The 11,737-nt window shown below is 42.3% G+C and overlaps 1 protein-coding gene across 2 annotated transcripts in view; it reads right to left on the reverse strand.

The window, feature by feature from the left end:
- The window catches only part of GRHL2 (grainyhead like transcription factor 2), a 499,408-nt gene that overhangs the window by 75,395 nt on the left and 412,276 nt on the right, over positions 1-11,737 (reverse strand). The window lies entirely within an intron of this gene.

Here is an 11,737-nt window from a genome sequence, read left to right on the forward strand (position 1 = left end):
GCCGGCCCAGGGCCCGCGCTGCGCAACATTTTAGTCAGAGGCACAGAAGTGTATTGTATGATTGATGACGTAACGCAGGGGGCCCGGCGGGGCCCCCAGGAGCGCGGGGCCCCCCCGCACTGCGTGGGTTGCGGGGGCCTGTGTTACGCCCCTGCCTGGCCACTCTTAATGGCCTCATGCATTCTCCATTGTTGGCAGGTGGCGATAGGCTCAGAGGTCCTCTCTCTATGCCAGACCTCTCCCCTCAAGGCCCCATTCCCTCCTTATGTGGTAAAAGTCATTTCAAAGTTGGCAGGTCTGCACATTTCTATTAGTAAAAGTGCAAAGAGCACACAGTCCTTTCTATTTGTACAAACATATGAATATTTGCAGAGTATACCCTTTTAATATGTTTTGGGCCTAACACGCAAAGGCATGTGAGAGTATGTAGCCGAATATTGATAGTAAATGTACCTCTTAGCCACTTACGAACGTGCGCCCAGACTTCTCCGCAGACCTTGTCGGTTCCAGTCATGTAACAAAGGCATCAGAAAAGTAGGGCTTATGCTGTGAGCCAGAGTCATGCAATATGGCCAGGTATTGCAGAGTCCCCTACCATCAGGTTGACTCCAACCTCCCCTCCAGAGACCAGGGGTATTTCCCATCTCCCCCTTTACCCCCGAGGTACAGATAATCAATCAATATCCAACACAGATCTTGGAATAGGGTCCGGATAACCCCAGACGTATTTTATTAAAAGGAAAAAATCATATTTAATTTTTAAAATAATTTTCTTAATATGCGGGAAACCCACACATATTCAATAACTTTATCCATTTCATATTCAACGTATTTACACATCTTTATGGCTAACCATAACACGCATCTAATACATAGCCATACCCAACCTAGAACTAAATATGTACAATTTGTTTTCTGCATATCCCGGAAAAGCCTACGTGCAAACAAAGGAACCAGCTGCTTTGCGTACCCTGCCCCTATATAGTGTTTGGGTTACAGATTGTGAAGATGGTAGTACGTATATGTAACATGCTTCCGCTTTCCTTAATTTCATTGTTTTTGATATAGACTGTGTCATAACGAATAAGATGTCAATTGACTTTAGACAGTGCTTAATTTGTGCAGAGCAGTCCTTGCCTTATTTAAATGGCCAGGTACTGTCAGGTACTGAGAACCTGCCCTTCTTACATTTGAAAAGGAGAGTACCAGATTTTTCAGCAGGGGTACAATACTTTTAATGTCCATCTCCATAGCACAAGGCACTCTGAGGTAGTGTGTATCAACACTTCTATATTTCAAGCACTTTCTGAAGTGCGTGGGCACCAGCGCTTACTTTTGGGGATCAGGATTTATGTTTCATCATCAAAATTAGACCCAGAGTAAGGCAGTAAAGAGAGAAACAAGCACTGGTAAATGCATTAGGTTTTGCCTATGTGATTAATAATAAGCTTTTATTGTTGTAATTGGTAGCTTGGCAAACATTTGTGCAACATAAGTTACTGAAGCTATAAAGAGGTGAGTACCGGCCCCTTTAGAGCACTTGCTATGTCTTGACCTATTCAAATGATATTTCTACTAAATTCACATGGTATCAGGCCTTTCATATTTAAACCATTGGCTATTGTTATCAGGTGGAGAAGAAGCATTAAAAGGAATGGGGTAGAGAATGAAACAATTATTGTTGGTTGGTGACTATCTCTTGAGATTTACTTATCCAATTAATTCATTATTGTCTTTGTTTATGGCAGTGGATCGGTTTGTCAATACAAAAAGGATATGCAGTTCCTGACCAGGAATACAGGTTGTACGTGCGAGAGGGAGGAATTCCTCTTGTCGGAATTGACCTTCTGGTCACCCTGGATATTGAGGCCCTCTACACTAACATCCCACAACGCGCTACACTGAGCGTTATAGAGGATGCACTAACATCAATGGACTGGGAGTCACACACCCCCCATCATTTGTGCTTGAATGTGCTATACTGGCGTTAACTGAGAATTTCTTTGAATAAAAAAAACAGCTCTACCACCAAACCCAGGGTACTTCCACGGGCAGCACGTTCGCGCCAAGTCTGGCGTGTCCGTACATGGCTGCCTTTGAGACTAGGACGATTCACACCCCTTTGAATCCCTACCTCAGGAATGTGGTATTATGGAAGAGGTTCATCGACAATATTCTCATTTTTTGGAAGAGAGATAGAGCAGGGTGTGATGACTTCTGTCACTGGATCGACACCCAGAACCCCTACCTAGAATTCACCAGCACCATCTCTGACACCAACATTCCCATCGCGACCTCCTCATCAGACTAGATGGTGGAATAATCAGTGCCACAATATATAGGAAGCCGACTGACAGGAATAGTTTACTGCTATTTAGCAGCCACCATCCGAGAGCACTGAAAGAGAATTTACCTTTCCGCCAGTTCCTCCGTATCAGGAGGAACTGTAGTTCCATCGCCGACTTCAAAACAGTGGCTAATGCTTTATCAACCAATCTTCACAGGAGAGAATACCCTAGACGCTATGTTGCCAACTCATTGAAAAGGGCTAGAAACAATAACAGAGAGGCATTGCTGGAGATAAGATGAGAAATCCCAGTGATGTACTCACTTGTGTCACAACATTTACCCCAGACTCGAACAAAATCAGGAGCATCATCAGGAAGAATTGGCAAATTCTGAATACCGGCACACTTGAATTACCAGCCCCCAGGTTTGCCTTTAAACGCACCACAAACCTGAAGGACATGCTGATACATACAAGGCCCAGGAACCCTAACACCTGTACACAAAGATCCTTATGGGACCTCGCACCAGTGGTGAGCCACTACCGATGTGGGGCTTGCATAGTCTGTCCACTGACAAAACCCACTAAAGTTATTCCTTTCTGTAATGGGTTCAGATGTCAACTCAGGAGACATACCAACTTTAACACCACCAACTGCATCTACATGCTAACTTGCCCATGTGGACTCCAGTACATAGGCCTGACCACCAGGCCCATTAAGACACGCATAACAGAACATAGAAGTAACTTCAGGTGTCATAAAACTAACACCAAAATGACTGCACACTTTGAACTGATGAAACACACACCAGACTTCCTACATTGGGTCGTTTTGGAAGCACATCTTAGGATGAGCAAGGAGACACTGTTTCACACAGAACAAAGATGGGTCCTACGACTTTCCTCCAATAAAGAGGGTCTTAATGAGGAAATCCCATGGAACCTTCTGACCAAATAATCAACACCTCCCTGACTAGGACCACTCACAGGGTCTAGATTATAAGTCTGAATATGACGCTCCTTTATACCTCTGAGAGGTGTCAGTATAACTTAACAAACTAGTTTGGCAGCTTGACTACGGCTGTGTCACCCTCAACAAAACCCACATTATACCAACTAGTTTGGGAGTTTAAATACAGCGCACTACTTGGCCGTTAGATTTCACCTCCCTTGCGTGCTAACAAACTGCCACCATCCCAGCACATAAATCCCAGACATATAATAGAGGCTTGAGATACATCCCTCAGACACTACAAAATGACTGTTAGCTTTTTCAGCTGTTTTTGGGTCCCTACATTATGGGAACCCAATATGGCGCACACAGACGTTAACGCAAAGTTAATTCTAGTGTTTCTCCCGATTGTACTGCGATCCCCGCCTCCTGCTTCTGCCGACTGGGAGGTTAAGTAACGCCGTTACCTCCCGTCTTCAGCAATGTGAGGGGTAGGTCCTCCGCCAATGCACGGAGAAGACATGTGAGTATTAGACCGTTTGAATGTAACTTGCCCTCCCTTCCTTGTTTGGCAATACCTAGGTTCACATGGCTCAGCAACGCGAGGTGAACCCTTTAGTGGTTGGTGTTATTATGGGCCGCCGGCGGTGATGTCCGGGGTTACCATAACATTGTGGTGGTGCGTTGTGCTCAGTCGTCTCGACCACAGGCAACACATAAACAGGGCTCTGTGTCAGCCTTCCCCGGTGCACTGACCTGTGTTCCGATTAGCGCTACGCCTCACGCTGCACAGCAATGCTTTTACCCGTTTTGTTACAGCCCTACCCCGTATCCCATACAACGGGACACACCACTCCCCTACTAGCACACCCTTGACTGACGAGGCTACACTGAATCGTGGGCCATTGCAGCTGGTGGAGCGTTGATGTTTACCCTGCCGTGATGCCTGTTTGTGTTACATTTTTAACCTTTCCTTAAATTACCCCCCCCCCCCACTTCGTATTCACAGGGCACTGATCATTACAGTGTGCCCACCTGCTAGAGTACGTAGATGAGACAACATAACTCGAATGGAGTGAGTTATTAATTGATCGCTGCTTGATTTGCTTTACACCGTCGCCTCACATGCCTGTCACAGCACCTCAACATGAAGCATGCCTTCTTCACTGGCCGAGTGCTGCACAGGCTTGTTTTTAAGCATATGAGTGGTACCATTACTAATGCTGTTACATCTCTTTGTTTTTATTACAAGTTGTCCCTCTAGAGTGACAGGCACTACTTTTAGGGTACTGTTTGTGGTCTCACACTGACACATTTTGACCACTCTGAATAGTGTAGAATATACTTGATATTAGTCCTGAAGAATTGCCGTCCAGTAGACAGTTGGCAAGAAACATGTTGACCTTTTGACCGGAGTACCCTGTGACATTATTACAGGGGCGCGCCACACTTACTTTTAATTAGGAGAGGAGCCACACTCATTAAAATTGTTCTGATTGGACCCCCACCTCCTATTTTAACCTCACTTATATCTACACTCACTAGGCCCCTTACACGCACAGCACCTTACGGCAAGAAATAAAAGAACTCCGCCAAAGAGCCCCTTCATGGGTGCCAGTCGGGTATTGCAGTGCCGTACCGACGAGGAGCAGACCCAAATGATGAAGCATGACACCTAGCTTGCTGGGTGTGTGAGGGTCCTAATTCTGACAAGAGGAATTCCTTCCTCTCTTCACATTCCACTTGCACGTACCACCTGTATTCCCGGTCAGGAACTGCATACCCTTTTTTTGTATTGATGTACCGCTTGGCATGTATGATGGACCTGTTGAAAAAAGCCCTTATCTCCCCTTCTTTGTAGACTCAGTGGATCAATTTGGTCAGGACGTTTGGTGTTTTGGACAAGTCTAGCTTGAAGCTCATATCAAAGCTATTTAGCAAACATGAATATTCACACTTAAATTTTAAGTTGGAAGGTAAGGCAACCAAATATTTGGGCATTGTATAATTCAGGAATCTATAAAAATCATATTTAACTATGTTTATCTGACCCCTGGACCTAATTTATACAAGGGGGAAAGCATCATCTACCTTGGTGCAGCTTCTTTGGTCAAAAATAGATGATACTGCCGCTAGCCAAAGCTTTGATAAAGAGGGATAGAGCCTTGAGAGTACAAATTGGGCGAAAAAGGGATGTTCTACTCATCCTAAGGTTCACTAAAACAGAATTACTTGGGAGGATCAGATCTGCAGTCTGAGGGGTACCTAAGCTATTACGGGCTCCACAATCACTCACAAAAGGAAAAAAGCAGGTGGCCTCATCTGCTAGAGAAGCAGTCTCAACACTTCCCTCCGCCTGGCAGCCATTTAGATGTTGGCACATAGACACTGTGAATGATAAGACTAGTATGACCCATGAGCACCTGCAAACCAGAAGCACCACAGGGAGGGAAGTGGACCAGCCCCATAAACAGAAGTCGACAGAAATGTATCAACATGGAATAGCAGTAGAAGACAGCCAAGGGGGCATCGAAACAGTCAACCGGCATAAAAAAAACAGGAAAAAATGACAGAAAAGGTGAGAGAAGGGGCATGTATTTTTAGTTTGTGATGACCAGGAGGGTGTGGTGGGGTGAGGTAGAACGAAAAAAAGAAACAAGCGGTAAACATAACTATTGCAAAAAATGTACCCAATCTTTTATAAACTGTCTTAAGAGATCTTTTAAAGTAATGGGTAAAATGTTTTGACAACCAAACCCTGTACGCTCTGTGGAGCTGCTGACTAATGAATACCCTATCCTCTGTAGGGGGCTTGGATGATGCCACTTCTAGGTGAAGAGAAAGGAATGGGCAACCCTTGGGGGACATTCCCGGACATCTGCCCCTCAAACTCCATGCCCCAGCAAGTAGGGTCCCAGGTGTATAGTGGGAACCTTAGACAATCGACTGCATGTAATGTGCTTGAACAAAGTGACAGTGCTTTTCTGATGAGTCAACAGGATACAAGTGAAAGTAAAACTCAATGCCGCAGTAATACCTGGATAAAGTGCAGTAACCTGCTAGTGACAGTTCTCATCTGACAAATAAGCAACGAGTGAAGGTAAAATCCAGTTCCATAGTACAACCCAGATTGAACGAGGTTGACCATTCGTATCACCTTGATACAATTGAAATAGATGCCGAGCATTCGTGAATTTTCTTACTGTGAGATGTACCTCGTGTATCTCCCTATGTTTGCCTTTTTGGATTATTTGCATCCACGTGAATATTAAGGTGAGGTGTGTCAATGACATAAACAAAGGACTGTGCTATGCCGGAAAACTTGTGCCTTGTTGGAATCCCCAAATAAACAAAGTCAAAGCCTGGATTTTAAACATGCGTTTTATCTAGAGGCTATGAATAGAGTGCCCCCTGTTTCATCCTGAGAATACCTAAATTAATAATGACTATAGTGCCAGAGTCACATCCTTCATTGTGTGGGGAAACCGGGGCGGTTCAGAAGCTTTCTGAAAAAAAACCAAGCACGCCTGAAATGCGTGCTGCTACGGAAAGATGATGTACACAAGAAGAGTGCAAGCTCTGTGCAGACTGAACATAGTGCAAACCCTGTGCTTGTTTACCTAATCTTCCCGTAGCTGCAAACATTTCAAGCGTGCTTGTTAAAGGCAATATGTGTAAGGCAATCTGGGAGGCATAACAAGTACAGCAGCCTAAACATGAAAATAAACACAGCACAAGCACAGGGTTTATTTACCTAATCTCCCCGTGACTGCACACATTTTAAGCGTGCTTGTTAAAGGCTATCTGTGAGGCGTAACAAGAACACTTGAAATGTGTGCAGCATGGAGACACTGTGCGGGCTAAACATAAGAACAGCACAAGCGCTGTGCAGGGTAAACATTAAAAAGGTTCACAAAAGCAGATGGAAACAGTACGTTGGCCTCTGGAAACTGATAAGAGCAAACGCACGAGGAACAACAGCAAATACTATGCAACCGTCAATAGAAATGGAAGAAACGTAAATGGCAGGCACACCAACCAATGAAAAGCAATGGGGTGGGATGTAAGCCCCTTTTAAGATTGATATTGAATACAATAGATTTCACGTGCAAGCGAAACCCAAAAAGGGATACGTGAAAAATAGGAAAACAGTGACAGAAAAATCAGAGTTGAAAAAAGCTTCAAAGTGAGATAATGAGACAGGGAGTATAGGATGGTGTAAGAGGGAGGCACAAGGTGGAATCAAGACTAAGTAGCATTGCTGTTAGGCAGCTCTGGCATTTAGCAAGAAAAAAAATTGCGTTCCTGCACTTATTGTTGTCGTTGTCATTTAAAAAAAAAATGTATACAAATTAAGCACAAATGGAGTACAAATCAACATACAAATGGCTTAAACAGGCCCATTACTTGGAACAAGTAGACAGATGTAAAAATGAAACATAAAGTCCATAATAATAATAATATTAATAACAATACCAATAAAAATAGACTGGTGATCATCAGAGAGGTATTCAAGTTATCATATTGATTAGCGGCAATTAGCCTGATAAATCTGAAGATATTAGTGCATACAGTTGGAATGCAAACTATATGGAATGAAGACATCATTCCTCAAGAAACTGACACAACTTTTTGTTTACCATTTCCTTCCAGAGTCTTGCAGATTTAATCCACTGGGCTTTTTTTTCAGTCAATTTTACAACATTCTATGTTAGTGATCAAAACAGAAATACAATGCTATGCTAAAACAGCAATAGTTTACACATCGTTCAAGTCTCACCCATCTTAAAATAATCCTTGGCTGTTGCCAATGAACTTAACAACTTCCGTACTGTCTCTTTCCAAAAGCACTGTAGCCTCACAACGTTCTCTTCACATTCAGACAAACAACCTCTTTAATATCGTCTAAGCAAGATTCAGACCGCGCTAGAGCACAGAGGCACTGTCTCTCTATGCAGCCTCAGCTGCCTTTGATACCATCACCTGCCTCTTTCTGATTAACATCTTGAAAGAGCGAATGGCGTTGAGGGAGTATTCCTAAACCGGTGCGTCTCCTATCTGTCAGACTGCTCTCAAGTAGTTTTAATTCAGAGTCATTTTTCCAGCAAAGTCAGGCTACAACAATGGATATACATAGGACTCAATTCTTTTCCAAACTCTTTTCAACATATACCTTAAACCAGTTGGGGAGATTCACAGAAACTCTGGGATTCTTCTTCATTAGTATGCAGATAATACCCAGATGTACCTGACTATTTCATCCCTGAACAACATCCTACTGCTCTCCAACACCTTGGTCAGAATGAAAATATAGATGTGAAGCCATCATCTTAAATTCAACCCACCTAGAACAGATTTTCTATTAATCTCATTGAAGAATTCAAACCTTCATTGGAAAAAGAACAGATGGAAGCCTTTCCTCCCCTAGATTGTAAACTTGCTATTGTGGGAAACACTAAATCCCTAGGTTTTATTCTCAACTACTTGCCTAACCTTCAGAGGCAACTCTCTGCTGTGGTCAAGAGCAACTACTTTAATATCTTGATACCTAAATATTGAGTCAAGATTATCGTTATAACAAAAAAATTGTATCACCCAATATCGTGGTTAAGAATATTAGTTTTGTGGTATATAATGTTGTTTTAAATAATTTAATATTGTTTACTTAAAGATGTAAAAAAAATATTATTTGACAAATGTAATATATATTTGTAAATATATTATTTTAGGTGTTAGTATTGTTAGTTTAATTGTTATTAATTTTTTGAGGTATAGTTTGTAATTTAAAATGTATGATTTTTTATTAAGTAGCAGCAGGTTTTTAGGTTTGTAGAGAAATAGGGTGAAAAGTAAATTAAATTAAAATTAATGTAATTAATAATTGTGTATTGTAAACGTAGTATTTAATGGATTTATAATAATGTGAATTGTTTAAATGTTTAATAGGTATTTTAATTACTTAACTTTTATTGGATATTTTCAATGTATATTTACCTTTTTATATTTTTGTCAGTAAGATACATATTTTAGTAGTGGGTTGTTGGTATTGCAGATGATAGGGTGGGAAGGTAATTGAATTATGAATAATGTCAGTGCTCCAAGTAATTTACTCACTCTATGACCAGGGCAAGCTGTGTTGCTCCTGGAGTCATCAATAGTAAGCGTCACTGCTCATCCAAGGAAAGCTACAAAGATACTCTCAGAACAGAGCCCTTCATTCCAGACTACCACATTAGCTGATCATCCCCTAATTCTTTATACAAGTAGAAAGTTTATGAAATTCTCTCCTGGCAAATGAAAGATATATTCATGATCATTTGGAATTGAGGAAAAATGTAAAGAATAGGAGTGTGAATCTTGCATATCCTCACAGCATGCAACTCCATATAATTTGTTTACTCCGAGAGCCACATGTACATAACTATTTAAAGTTTACACAAAATTCTTTAGGCACATTAAGAGCATCCTGCACCCTATTTCAAACTTCGGGGCAACCTGAGAGAACCAGTGAACACAGTTGTTCCCTTTCCAACCATGAACAATGGCCTGAGCGTCCCGTTGCAGCCCACCCGTAATCCCTGCATGGTCCAGGAGGCCTCAGGCCCCTACATAGGCTCCCTCAGCACTGCAGTGGCTGCCAGGCTCCCACCCAAAACTCACTCATGGCCCTGCCACACCAGCTCCCCCAGCCCCAAAACTAGAATAATCCAGAACACCTACTCGCCTCCAGACACCACCTCATCCAGCACTGTTGTGACTGCCATACGCTGCACTTACCACTCTTTGCAGGAAAGCACACTGCACATTGCAGCTGGCATCCTGCATGTTTGTATCTCTTGCTTCAGGATGTCCCACCCAAGAACATCCATGAGCAGAAAATGTAAAGGATTTCATGTGACACATGCAAGATGAAAACTACACATAGCCAACTTTTGTTTCATGGTCCACCTGCCTCTCATAAAAATATGTACACTCCTTGTTAAGGCTTGGCTTTTCAAAATGAAATGATTTAAAATCTCTCCAGCATATAAATTATTCCAACCTCCCACAGTAGGGCAGTATGAGCCATGCAGGACTCTTGACCTTACCTACTCAAGAATAAGTATATAGGTCCCCCACAAGTACAGCAGGCATGATGACATGCACAGCTATCTCTCATTCCAGTCCACGAATAAGTGCAACTACATGATTGCAATGACATGAGAAGTGCAATCCCACACTCATTAGACAGAACACCATAACACCTTTTATGTAGTCCCCGCTCACAAACACCTTACAACGGGAAACAACCTTTACAACGCAACTTTTACAACGCACTACCATTACAACGAAACTTTTACAACGCAACATCCATTACATCGCATGCCATTACAACGCAACCATTACAACGCATGACACTACAATGCATACCACTACAACGCATGTCATTACAATGCATACCATTACAACGCATAACATTACAACGCATAGTACCCTTAAACTATCCAACACTTACCCTACTGTTGCACCCCCTGGAGTTCGAATAGTAATTTTTACCCCGACACTATCCAACACTTACCCTACTGTTGCACCCCCCTGGAGTTAGAATAGTAATTTTTACCCCTACACTATCCAATACTTACCATACATGCATTGTAATGTTATGCGTTGTAATGGTATGCATTGTAAAGGTAGTATGCGTTGTAATGGAATGCGTTGTAAAGGTAGTTTTAAAAAATTCGTTGTAATGGAATGCGTTGTAATGGATGTTGCGTTGTAAAAAATGTGTTGTAAAGGTATGCGTTGTAAAAGTATGCGTTGTAATGTCATACTCAACAATAATATTAAGCTCAAGCTGTCTATCGCTCACTCGTCACCAGTGCATAACACATAAAAGCACAGTGAGAGACGATAGGTTAACAGCAATATTCTGGCCAGCATGCACATCACCAAAGAGCTTCCAGAACTTCAATCCAACATTATGCCAGCCAAGCAAACCACCCCAGTTTAGTTGGCTACCTGTTTACTAATGCACTTCTCAAGACTCCCAGGAAGCCATTCCCACTCATCTTGAGTTTGCATTTCAGCATTATTTTGTGCATTTGGAGTTATTATTCACAACATTTTCGTCATCCCTATCATTTTCAACAGGACACCCCTCTGGTGCTTGCTTTAAACTCACTGAATAGAGGATGAAGGCGGGACTGGAACAACATCAGAACCACACATTTAAAATCTATCTCCATGTCCTTTGTTTAAACCAATACACAAATCATCTCTACCTCTGCAGAAAATACACGGTGGGTCCGCAGGCCTTCAAGTGCTCTCAGCTGAGCAATCAGGACAACAACTAACACTCTTGAGTGATCCTCAAGACTGGAACTGATGGGTACAAATTTCAAAAGTAAAGTGTCAAATCGCCATTAATTCCTTTCAAACACTCCTTTTTTCCGTACCTCTTTGGCAGTAGTTTCTCCATCAGTTTTCTTTTTTAAATCGTGGACTTTGCCTGAGGTTTG

This window comes from Lissotriton helveticus, chromosome 4_1 (assembly GCF_964261635.1).
Source record: "Lissotriton helveticus chromosome 4_1, aLisHel1.1, whole genome shotgun sequence".
Taxonomy (NCBI): domain Eukaryota; kingdom Metazoa; phylum Chordata; class Amphibia; order Caudata; family Salamandridae; genus Lissotriton; species Lissotriton helveticus.